The sequence below is a fragment of the Palaemon carinicauda genome, chromosome 29, assembly GCF_036898095.1.
Source record: "Palaemon carinicauda isolate YSFRI2023 chromosome 29, ASM3689809v2, whole genome shotgun sequence".
Classification (NCBI taxonomy): Eukaryota; Metazoa; Arthropoda; class Malacostraca; order Decapoda; family Palaemonidae; genus Palaemon; species Palaemon carinicauda.
In genome coordinates, this window is record NC_090753.1 from 80832243 (window position 1) to 80846315 (window position 14073).

General features: G+C 35.5%; 1 long non-coding RNA gene across 3 annotated transcripts in view; it reads left to right on the top strand.

The window, feature by feature from the left end:
• The window catches only part of LOC137622841 (uncharacterized), a 319223-nt gene that overhangs the window by 293131 nt on the left and 12019 nt on the right, over window positions 1–14073 (top strand). For all 3 annotated transcript variants that reach the window (XR_011040492.1, XR_011040493.1, XR_011040491.1), the window contains one exon: window positions 3669–3749. This is a non-coding gene — a long non-coding RNA (uncharacterized lncRNA). The remainder of the gene's footprint in view (window positions 1–3668; window positions 3750–14073) is intronic.

Consider the following 14073-nt stretch of genomic DNA (forward strand, 5'->3'; position numbering starts at 1 on the left):
CGGTTTCCGTAAATAGCCAGTTTTCTGAAGCCATGTTTCACAGGCAGACAGTTGTGTTAACACTGGCAAATCTATGTTTTGAATCTTATCGTTCATTTGTCAGAAAAACTTAAATATTTTTCCCCGGCGATGAAGAAGACCAAGAAGCAGTAAGATTGAATTGAGTTAAGTTAGATTTCAGATGGCAACGTCTGTTATAGTTTCCATAAAACAGCCTTAAACGAAACTGCCAATTTCTTGTTGTTGTTCTCAGAAAAGGCTGTATTTCGGCCCTTTGAAATCATTGTGGTAACCGAATGGATAGATAGATGAATAGATAGGTTGATAAATATATAAGTGAAATAAAGTGTGTTGGCATCAATGGCTCTGTACCAACCGTGTTTCACACCATTGTACATAATTCCTTTTGTATATATTATGCTTGTATCTTCGCTCTTCCCTCGCACTAAAACGAACATGAAAATTCATGTCTGGTTTTTTCTCTGTAATATTGTCTGTTTTGTGAACTTGTTAGGTCCTGTTGCCTTGAGGTTTTGTATATAAGGAGAGAGTTCTACAATAATATAACTCAGTCGTTTCCAACCTGCCTTTGAGTTCACAACCTTACTTGGTGCCGTCACATTGGTGGTCACTCAAACGTTGCCCCAGCATTACGAAGGCCAAAACATGAGTAATTGAAGGTGTATGTACCAAACGGAGTGGTGATGGCGGTCTTGGGGATGTCTTCTGGGTTCATAGGCACCTGATAATACCCCTTCAGGAGGTCGAGCGTAGAGAAAACCTTCGCTTTGTGCAGGTAGGAGGTCACGTTGGCAATGTTTGGGAGGGGGGTAGTGATCCGGTTCTGTTTGCATGTTCAGGCGCCTGTAATCCCCGCACAGACGGAGGGAGCCGTCTTTCTTCAGAACGATGTGTAAGGGTGACGACCATGGGCTGGAGGCCTTTTGGCAAAGGCCCATTTTCTCCATTTCGGCGAACGTCTGTTTGGCGGCTGCCAATCGTTCCAGTGCCAGACGTCTGAATTTTGCGAAGACTGGGGGTCCCGTCGTCTTGATATGGTGATAAATACCGTGCTTGGCAGGAACCGTGGGCGTTTGGCGAAGTTCTGGACGGAAAACTTCCGGGTACGACGTGAGGAGGTGGGCGTAGGCATCCGTGGGTGCGCTGATGTGGAGAGCGAGGTTAGAGGGGGCGGGTTGAAGAGGTGTCGACAAGTACGAGTGTGCGTTGACCAATCGTCGGTGGGCGACATCGACCAGAAGGTGGAAATGAGAGAGGAAATCCGCACCGAGGATTGGCATTGTGACGTCAGCAACGAGAAACTTCCAATTGAATTTACCGTTTCCGAACGATAATGTGAGGTTCTCGTAACCGTAGGTGGGTATCGCAGATCCGTTGGCAGCTACTAAGCGGACGTCGGCAGATGTAGACAGACTACGTCATGCCTTGAAGAGTTTCCTCGGCAAAAGAGAACGACAAGCACCCGTGTCTACCAAAAATTGCACGCCCGTTCCTTCATCCTGTAAAAAGAAAAGATTAGAAACATGGGAGGCCACCGCCACAAGCGATGGCCTACTTACACGTTTTTTGGCCACTGACAATCCTTGGCACATTTCTTCGCAAGTTGCCCCGAATCTGAAGTGGTAGTAGCAAAACTGCGGCGGATGGGAGATAGTAAGTGGCTGTAGAAGTCGTTCGTTGGGGCGCGAGCGATTGGTGGGTGGTGGGCGGCTTTGTCGCCGCTTCGGCACGTCACGGCGTAGGCGTGTATGTCCTACGGCATTCATGTCAGCTTCGGTTGACGTTGAATAGGCATCCTCGTCGTCAGGGGTGGAGGCGTTGATGGAGGTCTTGAAGTGGCTGTCCATAAGAGCGTCGGCTTTGGTCATCAAGTCCTTTATGGGTAAACTATCGACATCAGGTATGGCAGCGCGTACAGGTTTGGGTAAAGGGCGTATCCAAAGGGCACGAAGTAGGTTCACCTCACGAGGAGAGCCGTCTGCGGCAGGGTGAAGGCAAGCGATACTGGTCATTTCCCTGAGGGCAAGCGAAGCCCTTTGGTCCCCCAACGGTTGTTGCGAGAGCTGAAAAAGCTTTGCTATACGGGCGGGCTGGCGACGGCGGAGTACTGCTGCAAAAGATATGTTTTGAGGGCGACATACGCTATTGGGGTATCTCCCTTGTTCACAAAGCCAGTCGGATATTTCTGGGAAGGTGTCCTCGGGTATCGCCGCGAGAACATAATCCGCTTTGGTGGTTGAGCGAGTCACGCCCCTGATACGGAAGTGGACTTTTGCGCGTTGAAACCAAGCAAACGCCTCTATGGTGGCGAACGGTGAAAGTTTCAATGGGTCGGCTGCATCGCCAACTGCTGTAGTAGAGTCCGTCTCCCGTCATAGTACCAACGATGGAGGGGCGAGGGAAGTGGGGGTGGAAGGCAGTGGGAGCGAGTCGACTTCCGGGGTCACCACTGTGACGGCGCCGAGTAAGGTTGTGAACTCAAAGGCAGGTTGGAAACGACTGAGTTATATTATTGTAGAACTCTCTCTTTATATACAAAACCTCAAGGCAACAGGACATAACAAGTTCACAAGACAGACAATATTACAGAGGAAAAACCAGACATGAATTTTCATGTTCGTTTTAGTGCGAGGGAAGAGCGAAGATACAAGCATAATACTGTATATACAAAAGGAATTATGTACAATTGTGTGAAACACGGTTGGTACGGCTCCATTAAGTTTTGCGCGAAGTAATGATTATTTATGGCCTCGTTCAAGGCTTGCGTTGAGGTGTCTTTGATGCATCCTTAATGAAGATAAGGTGATTTGAATTATTCATTAACAAGGTAATAAAGAAGGCAAAAGTTGGCCCGGAGATTATTTAATGTCTGAAAACTGGATTTCTTAAAAATGGAATTACTAGTAGGGGACGAAAATGGCCAATTTCACTAAATTGATCGACTTTGGAGGAATATAGTTAAAATTTCTAACTATTAGGCAAGTTTTAACATCATCATCATCAACGTCATCATGATCATCATCATCATCTTTACCTTTGTTGATTCAGCCCATATTAGGAATAATGTTATGTAAGGATTCTTAAAAGGTACAATAAAATGAAAAATTTCTTTACCGAATATATAGAAAAAGAAAAAGCTTACATAGCTTACTCAAAAAATTACTCAGAGAACTAAAACTGTAGAAATAGCTGATATAATTATGAAGAAATGACAGACATTCCTATTCAAAATCAGTTGTGATACAAAAGAAAAGTTTTCAACTGAAGAAAACTAAATTGTAGCTATCAGATACATTAAACACCAGTTAATTAAGTTACAGTAATATAAATGAAAATACAGAGATAAAAGGCTCCACTTCATGACCTTACCTTTAGTGAACAAAATCGTCTCTGGTATAAAAAATATTTATGTCAGAAATTAGGATATCACCGATTCTGATTAACTGTGTAATCCTAATTTATAACAATAGTTTTTTATCGTCTCTGATGTCAAAATATTTATGTCAAAAAGAATGTTAAATACATAGGATATCACATTTTCTCATTAAAATCATAATCCTATATTATAACAATTGTTCTTTAACTCAAATTATCTCTCCCATGTTCGTACTGTGACCTGGATTTCATTAAAATCCTCTTATTTCCAGGTTCCGCACAATATTTGTCCAGTAGTCGTCAGATAAAGAGAGTAACCCAGAGCTATTATCCTCGAAACTGGTCTTGAAAAAGTGAGTCGTTATGCTGTTTTTTTGTTATATTAAATTGGCCCTCTTGCCAGTACTGGCCCTTCTAAATTAGGGAAAGAATAACATAACGTTTTCTTCTTATCGTGGTAAACGATGAGATACAATTTAATATGAAAAGGTTTTTTTTTTAATGTCACGAGTGAGGAATGAGGGATGGTTAAAGTTTATTATGCCCAAATGCATGATTTATTTATTTATATTTTATTCACTTTGACCTTAGTCTATTTTTATATACTTTTTATTATATTTATTTTTTAAATGTCCAGCTATTGTAAGTTCAGAATATTAAAAGAACAAAGTACTTCGCAATTTACAACATTTTGAAAAAAAAGAGACTTAAAAAAGCTTTAATTTAGTTGATATATAACTTTATTCCTACGTTTATATTCGAATTTATTGGACACTGCAACCATTAAGGTACCTGATATTCATATTTTTTTCTTTCTAAACCTATCTCGATCTTTTAGGCTCAGCGTTTCTCTTATATAACATTCGCCTTTCATGTATTTATAGATAGTGCCATTGGTATAGTACTTGAAATTGCTATAGCCAACATACATACATTACATACATACTTACACACATACACAGAGGTGAATAGTCCAGTGTGCGTAGGGAGTAGAAGCAATACTTATAAGCCTTTTGCGTCTTATCATCATCTCCTCTTACGCCTATTGACGCAAAGGGCCTCGGTTAGGTTTCGCCAGTCGTCTCTCTCTTGAGCTTTTAAATCAATACTTCTCCATTCATCACATCCCACTTCGCGCTTCATAGTCCTCAACCTTGTAGGCCAGGGTCTTCCAACTATTCTAGTGCCTTGCAGTGCCCAGCTGAACGTTTGGTGAACTAATCTCTTTTGGAGTGCGAAAGAACATGTATAAACCATCATCATGATCTCATCCACATTATGACATTCTAGTAATCTCTCTTACGGATTCATATCTAATCATGTTCTGCCATTCAACTCCCAATATCATTCTGAGGGCTTTGTTCACAAATCTACTAAATCTATTAGAGATTGTTTCATTACTATACTATGACTCATGTCCGTATAATAACACCAAGCTCACTAAATTGATATATAGTCTGATTTTTATATATAATTTCAGGCGATTTGATTTCCAAAATTTTCTTATTCTAGCCATTGTTTAGTCTTTCACTAAACTCTAATTCTAAAGCCCCTGTATTGGAGATCATAGTTCCTAAATACTTAAATGATTTTCTTCAATAATCCTTTCTCCTTCCAATGGCATACTACGTTCTCATCACCTCTGTCTTTCTTTTGTTTATCTTGAGCCAACTTCGTATGATATTTCATGCATTCTGGTAAGCACAGCATAGCAAATCCTATGGTGTTCTGCTAATAAGGACAAACATCATCAACATACTCTAGGTCACCTAATTTCCTATTACCAATCCAGTTCAATCCTTGTTCACAATCTTCGACTGTTTTACGCATTACAAAATCCATGGGGAGTTTAAACAACATAGGTGACAACACCTTCCCTTGCAATATACCGCTGTTCACTGGAAATTTATTTGATATATATGTATATATGTATATATATATATATATATATATGCACTTGCTCTTCATTATATAGGGGAGATTTCGTAGAGATCTTATTCGAAATCTTTGAATATCTGTTAGCCAGAATTTCCAAAGATTTTATCACTGCATGCAACCGTAGATATGAACGGGGCTATCTGCGTTTACACATATCATAAGGTCATAGATATGATTGTAAAATAAGTGAGGACACAACGTTGTGAAAGGGTTTGCGTATCGCCATGATCAGCAAATTATATTAGTTAGGGCCACTCATACTAGATTATTTGCTTGAGCAATCAGAAGAAAATTTCATACCCTTACCAATCCGTACTGGCCAACTTGGTGATGAAAACTATCCAAACATCAGACATGACTAAGGCCACATTTGTGGCCTTTGTCGTGCAGTTGACAAGAAACAGCTTCATTTGTTGTTGTTATTGTTGTTGTTGTTATAAGTATGTCTATAGCCATAACATATAGAGGATTAAGATCATAGTTGCCGTCTGATATATTAAGTAAAAATCAGTTATATTAGATTTAAAAAGTTACGTTTTCTTGGGAATGATGAAGTTTCAAAGTAGGCGCCTCTTTCCAAGACAGGTTAGCCAACGTAGGTGCACCGAAGAGAAGCCGTTTTAAAAGTATAGATACCATTAGAAGCATAATTTGTATTAAGATAATATATAATTTTTATAAATATGCTTTAATTATAATTAAAAAATTCCATTGATATTGGGTTTAGTCATTTTAATGTGTTAATTATATCTATACCTGTCGTTATTCTGGTTCGGGTCTAGGTAAACACCGCCATTTTATGGATAGCCAAAAGCAAGATTCCAAACACCCTTCTCAATATTTATATTCTTCAGCAAAAATAGCATTATGTGGTTAAGTTTTATTTGAAAAATATTGTTATTCTTATTATTGTTTGTTTAAGTTTATAATTTTATTTTATACGAGTTATTGAGTAAATAGTGACAAAAGTTTCTCATTAGAGTTATTAGATACCATTCGTTTTCTATTTCAGTTGTTGGTTGTATTCAAAGAAAACGCAGAACGGAATGGTTTTTTCCCAAGGTTCGAAATTGTAACACAAATTCATACGAATTCTTTTACCTTTACAAATCCATATATCTGCAGAAAATTCACAATTAGAAATGCATACAATACATTTTGTATTTCATATTGAACTGAAAATACTGTAATAATAATAATAATAATAATAATAATAATAATAATAATAATAATAATAATAATAATAATAATAATAATAATAATAATAAGGATAGGAAAGTGGGGAAAATGGGGAAAGGAAGAGTACCCCTGGATACAATCCAGTTTATAGCTCAAAGAGCAGGTACTCGGGATGGGAAAGATTAAGAAAATAGGGAGAAAGAGAAGTACAGAAGTAGAATAAAAGAGAGGGGCAGACCCTATTCCGATATTAGAAAATTGGTAATATTATATAGTCATCAGGTGTAGCCCAAGGTGTAAATATCTTAGAATGGAGGGCTATTTTCGATTATTTATGAAAAAATTAGATATTTATTACCCACCGAGTACTCATAAGTTTTCCATTTACTAGAAATGGGTTGAACTAAATTATTAAGGGTTTGAACTATCAATGGGGGGTTTATAGGTTATAAATTGGAAAATATACTGTAGATTTATTAATAAACGATGCTGAAAACATATATTGAGAGAGAGAGAGAGAGAGAGAGAGAGAGAGAGAGAGAGAGAGAGAGAGAGAGAGAGAGAGAGAGAGAGAATAGGTGGTCGATGAGAATTTTGTTTAGAAAATAATTTTGAGCTCTTAAAATGCTCCATACTATTTGCAAATTCATATGCATTTGATGTCGGATTATGTATTATTTATGATAAGTAAAATTTAATTCTTATACAACAGATAAACATCACCAAATGTTAAATGTCACTCTCGACTAGAACTATATTGCTTTTTAATGAAACTTGCGGGGATTAATTGTTATGTTAAAAGCTGGAAATGATTTAATTTTTGGAAGGTCAAGGTCAAACCAAATATCCAATTCACGTAATCAGCCATAATTTTGGTCACAGAGACACGTAACTTGGTCATATTTGAGTGTATGAAAATTCACGCCAATTAATACATGTTAAGGTCAAAAGTTAAGGCCAAGGTCGAGCAAAAGGTCGGAAGAAATAAGCTGCCCTGACGGAGATCTGCGCTCTACTGAGTGCCCCTCTAGTTTGACTATATATTTGGTGGGAGCAGAAACTTCTGTAGATTAGAATTTTTGATTCCAATATATTACAGATGAGGCAGAATTGTTCTCTCTCTCTCTCTCTCTCTCTCTCTCTCTCTCTCCTCTCTCTCTCTCTCTCTCTCTCCTCTCTCTCCTCTCTCTCCTGTAAAGAACTTTTTCTTAATTCATCAGTATTCGATGATGAAGATATGGGAGGGAGAAGTTTTATTAAGGCAATTATTTAATTAACATAAAAAAAATACCAATTTTACCTTATTTATTATAGGGAATTTTTAAACCCTGTTACGTTCTTTTTCTTTTTTCTGTTACGTAGTCTCTCTCTCTCTCTCTCTCTCTCTCTCTCTCTCTCTCTCTCTCTCTCTCTCTCTCTCTCCATCCACGTATAAACGTAGCGTTTTGAAAATAAAAGTTTTGAGATTCACTGGTTTTAAATAACGAAGCCAAAAGGAGATATGTTACTGATTTCAGTTGCCCAAATAAGAGCCATTACTCTTTCCTTTATTTCGATTATTTAATCATTAAATATAGACTTTTCAGTTTGTGAAGTTTTGGGAATATCATTAAAGGTCACTCATCAATGACAGAGGCAAGTGGAAGAATAGTGTCCTAGAGACTGACCGTATATAGGCCGTACATATACCGTCGAAGCCCTCTCCATCGAATTAAGACACCTAGGGAGGGCAAGGCACTAGCTGCTGATGACTCAGCAGAGAGGCCCTTAGACTCTCCCAAACCCTCCATCCTCAGCTCGAAAGGACGGTGAGGCTGAGGTGACTACTAGAAACTATCAAGGTTAAGTGGGTTTCGAACTCCAGTCAAACAGATTGATAGACAAGAATGTTTCTAATGTATTTAATATATCATTCATCATAGTGATATAAGAAAACCAGGTGGCTAAAGGGACAAATTTGAAAATAACAGCTCTCCAATAATTTAGTTTCTATATCTTGTTGTATCATTAATTATTTTTATGAAAAGAGGATTTGTGATTGTACCTGGATAGGCTGACATAACACGACACGGATGTTAGGAAGCCTGAGCTATGAAGAGTCAGAATCTATAAATACACCAACACTCTTCATTTGATATGGAATCTGGAAATTTGTCGATTGTACAATTTTGAATTTCAGCAATTGTAAGCATAAAATAAGCTTTAAGCAGAATATTTCACATATTAGAACTAGATTGACGTCTCTCAGCTAAATTATCATTAGTTTACAGCTGTCCAATGTATGGATAATTATAATATAGCTGATTTACATAGATTAGATGTAGACGTAACCGAGGATGGGTTTCTTTTAACGATAGCCTATACAGTATATATGTATATATATATATATATATATATATATATATATATATATAGGGTATATATATATATATATATATATATATATATATATAATATATATATATATATATATATAGGTATATATATATATGCATGAATATGTTTAGGCCTATTTATATCCTTGATACAGACACGGCGAGATTATGGTCTTATGAGGCCCTGGGCCATGGTTTTTCAACAAGGCACTATTACCATAACATAACCTTCTGGCACCACGGTTAGATTTCGACAGTCTTCTCTATCTTGAGCTTTGAAATTCAATACTTCTCCATTCATATTTTCTTACGTCACGCTTCATAGTCCTTAGCCATATAGGCCTGGGTCTTCTAATTCTTCTAGTGCCTTGTGGAGCCCAGTTAAAAGTTGGTGAGCTAATCTCTCCTGGGGAGTGCGAAGAGTATGCCCAAAACATCTCTATCTACGCCTCACCATGATCTCATCCACATATGGCACTCGAATAATCTCTCTTATGGTTTCATTTCTAATCCCATCCTGCCATTTAACTCCCAATATCCTTCTGAAGGCTTTGTTCTCAAATCTACTAAATTTGTTGGAGATTGTTTCATTGTCATGCCATAACTCATGTCCATTCCATACAGTAACACCAATCTCACTAAACTGATGTATAGCCTAATTTTTATATGCAATTTCACGCGATTTGATTTCCAAATTTTACTTATCCTAGCCCTTGTCTGATTTGCTTTTTTTCAATCTTTCACTAAACTAAAACTAATTCTAAAGACCCTGTATTGAATATCACAGTTAGTTCCTAAATACTTAAATCATTGTATTTCATTAATCCTTTCTCCTTTTAATGATATTCCATCTCCATTGCATATTCTGTTCTCATCATCTCTGGCTTTCTTCTATTTATCTTGAGCCCAAACCTCCTGTGATATTTCATGCATTCTTGTAGGCAAGCATTGCAAATCCTGTGGTGTTCTGAAAATAAGGACAGCATCATCAGCTTACTCTAGGTCTACTCATTTCTTATTACCAATCCAGTTCAATACTTCTCCACCATCTCCAAGTATTCCACGCATTACAAAATTCATGAGGAAGATAAAACAATAAAGGAGACAACACATTCCCTTGGAATACGCCGGTGTTCATTGGAAAGTCACTTAATAGGACTCCACTTGCTATGCTCATGGACAGATTTAATCAAATTTACATATTTAAAGGGGACTTTATAATAACACAAGACTCCTCACAAAATTGGCCGGTGCACACTGTCAAAGGCTTTTCATAGTCCACAAATGCTATCTAAAGTGGATTTCTATATTACACATTACGGTATCACATGTCCTAAATTGAAAATTTGTTCAGTACAACTTCTACCTTTTCTAAATCCTAATTGTTCATCTCTCAGCTTTTCATCAATCTTTTTCTCTAGTCTCTTTAGAATAAGCATAATATATATATATATATATATATATATATATATATATATATATATATATATATATATATAAATATATATATATATATATATATATATATATATATATATATATATATATATATATATATATATATATGTATATATATAGCCAAACGCTTGCTATTCATTATATAATGTAGATTCTTCATAAAATTAAGATATCCTTTAAATGTAATCGAATATAAATAAAGTATCTGTAAATACAATCAAAATATAGTTGTTCAATCATAGAGGCCATTGTTAAACTGTATAAAATCGTCTAAAAGAAGCCAAAATAAAAGGTAAACAAAAGGTTTGGGTTACATGTGAATTTTTGGCAATTTCGAGCTTTAGTAAAATTAGATCTGTTCCACGTTTTCTTTGAATACAACCAACAACTGAAATTGAAAACTAATGAACTCTAGTCTTTGTAATGAGGACCTCTTGTCATTATTTCCAAATAATTCGTATAAAATAGAATTCTAATATGAAACAAAAAGGAATAGAAATATTATTAATTTTCTGATAAAAGTTAACAGCTAGAGCTATTATTTGTCGCCGAATATAAATATTGAGAAGGGGTGTTTGGAATATTGCTTATGGCTATACATAAAATGGCGGTGTTTGCCCCAAATCGAACCAGAATAACCACATGTAGAGATATAATTACCACATTGAAAAACTTAACCCATTATAAATTGAATTTTGAATTCGAATGATTTTTTTTATATAAATTGCAATTTATCTTTGTATAATTAAAACCTTTTAAAAGAGGTTTTTACTTTTAGAAGAGTTTCGCGTGGATGCATATAGGTTGGTTAACCTGTCTTGGAAAGAGGCGCTTACTTTGAACATTCATCATTCCCCAGAAAAGTAATTTTTTATCTCAAATATAACTTACATTTACTCAATACATCAACGTCAACTATGATCTTAATCCTCTAAATATGTTATGGCCATAGACATACTTATAGTTATAATTAAATATGACTAATGAATGTGATAAATCATAAAATTTGTCTTTCGATTATTTTCTTTTTAATTATTCAAGACATAGTGGTCTTACACAGACTGATATAGTTTTCATGTGAACCCAATTTAAAAACTGCCATAGCCTATACTATCCTGGAGCCTTAAGGTCCGACAGTATGGTGATGTATCATATTTTTTTACAGTGATTTGATATATATATAAATATATATATTATATATATATATATATATATATATATATATATATATAATATATATATATATATATATATATATATATATATATATATGTATATATACATATACACACACATTACATATATATATATATATATATATATTACACACATATATATATATATATATATATATATATATATATATATATATATATATATATATATATTTCAAATCACTGTCTAAAGTTATAATGCATTGCCATACTGTCAGACCCTAAGGCTCCAGGATAAAAATAACCTTGAAGCCTGTATGTTCTTCTTCCGAGCTTTTTCATTTGTAAACTACATTGATCTGGGGACATAACTCGACTCTCGGTGATACATTTACAAATGGTGTCTTTAGTTTTACTCTTTCGATGTTTATTTTTCCAACGACATCTATTAACCGTCTGTAGGACTCCCCCCCTCCCCCAACCCCCAAATTCACATTATGATACAGACCCATATTCCTATTGTTCTTTTAAAATCATAGTCATGTGGAGAAGATTCATCCATTTTTCCTCATAATCTTCCCCATGATTGATTGATCTGTTGCTGGGAGATTTATTAACGTGTCCCACTCGCTCCAATCCTCCATGACAATCCTCCAATTACTGATATAGACGTATGAAATATAGAACTAACTTTACTGGGGCATCTAACTTGATTTATTAAGTAGCCTTTTAATATTCTAGATAGCCACTACTCTCAAATGTCACGAATCCACTGTGGCCTTATATGATATAACATTTAATATGAAATCATTTGAAGATGTAAAATGTCTTTTTTTTTCTATATTAGAATAATATCGTTTTGCTAAAAAAATTGGAAATATGCCTTGGATTAGATTTTTCGTTATAGAAAATAGATTTTATTTTTCTTATTGAATTACACTAATCTTATTACAGTTTCATCATAAATTTATAGGTAGTAGGTTGACCAGGGCACCAGCTACTTGTTGAGATACTACCGCTAGAGATAATTGGGTAGTCCTTTTACTGGCCAGAGAGTACTACATTGGATCTTTCTCTCTAGTCACGGCTCATTTTCCCTTTGCCTACACATACACCGAATAGTCTGGCCTATTCTTTACAGATTCTCCTCAGTCCTCATACACCTGACAAAACCGAGATCACCAGACAGTTCTTCTTCGCTCAATGGTTAACTACTGCACTTTCCTCTGGTAATGGTAGAAAAGATTCTTTTTCTAGGTAAGCAGCTCTTCTAGAAGGACACTCCAAAATCAGACCATTGTTCATTAGTCTTGGGCAGTGCTGTAGCCTCTGTACCATGGTCTTCCACTGTCTTGGGGCAGAGTTCTCTTGCTTGAGGGTACACACGGGCACACTAATCTAATTTATTTCTCTTCCTGATGTTTTTTGAAGTTATATTAGTTTATATATGAAAGATTTATTTCGATGTTGTTACTGTTCTTAAAATATTTTATTTTAATTGTTAGTTACTTTTCTTGTAGCTTATTTATTTCCTCATTTCCTTTCCTCATTTTGCTATTTTTCCTGTTGGAGCCCTTGGGCTTATAGAACCTTGTTTTTTTCAACTTTAGTTGTAGCTTAGCAATTAATAATAATAATAATAATAATAATAATAATAATAATTATAATCAGTGAGCCTTTCTAGAGAAAAGATTTAGCGAAATATAATAACAATTGAACGACCTTTGGACATGAGCACAGTATAAAAAGATTCACTCTAAGCCAAGAGAGTAAAGAACAATAAGAGATAATCCCTCATCATCTTTATCTTTAATAAAAACAAAGATTCATAAGTATGTGCTGTAAAGTTTTTATTAGTTTTATTAAGGATTATGGATGAGTAGCTAAAACGTATCAAGAACGAAGGAAATAAAGAAAAGAGTTTAGGAGGATATTTCTTTCCGGGTCGCGAAGACGAATAAAAGGATAATTATATGTTGAGCCAAGTTTTATGTTTTCAACGATTTTCTCAAATAGATTTGAATGAACAAATGTTTTTCGTTTTAAGCAGCGAGAAGAAAAAGGGAAGAATATTTATGTGCTTCATCATGTTTAGAATAGTGTATGATTTATTTAACTCTTGAGGATTAAACGCAAAATAAAAAAAAAGTATATTGTATCATATCTCGTTTTAAACGAAGAGAGGGAAAAAGTCTAAATGAATTCATGATGGAATATGGAAGGTATATTTGAAAATAGGTTGAAGATTTAAATATTCTGTTATATTTTTCTGTTATTCTGCTTAACACTTCATCTTGTTTGAGTAGTTCTATGCAAGGGGTTAGGTTGTCTTTTCTGAAGTGGACAGAGTTGTTTTTTGAAGTGGAGAGAGAGAGAGAGAGAGAGAGAGAGAGAGAGAGAGAGAGAGAGAGAGAGAGAGAGAGAGAGAGAGGTATCCATTTTATTCCCATCTTAGGATAACTTATACCTAGGAAAACTTTGCCTATGAGAGAGAGAGAGAGAGAGAGAGAGAGAGAGAGAGAGAGAGAGAGAGAGAGAGAGAGAGAGAGAGAGAGAGAGAGAGAGAGAGGTTT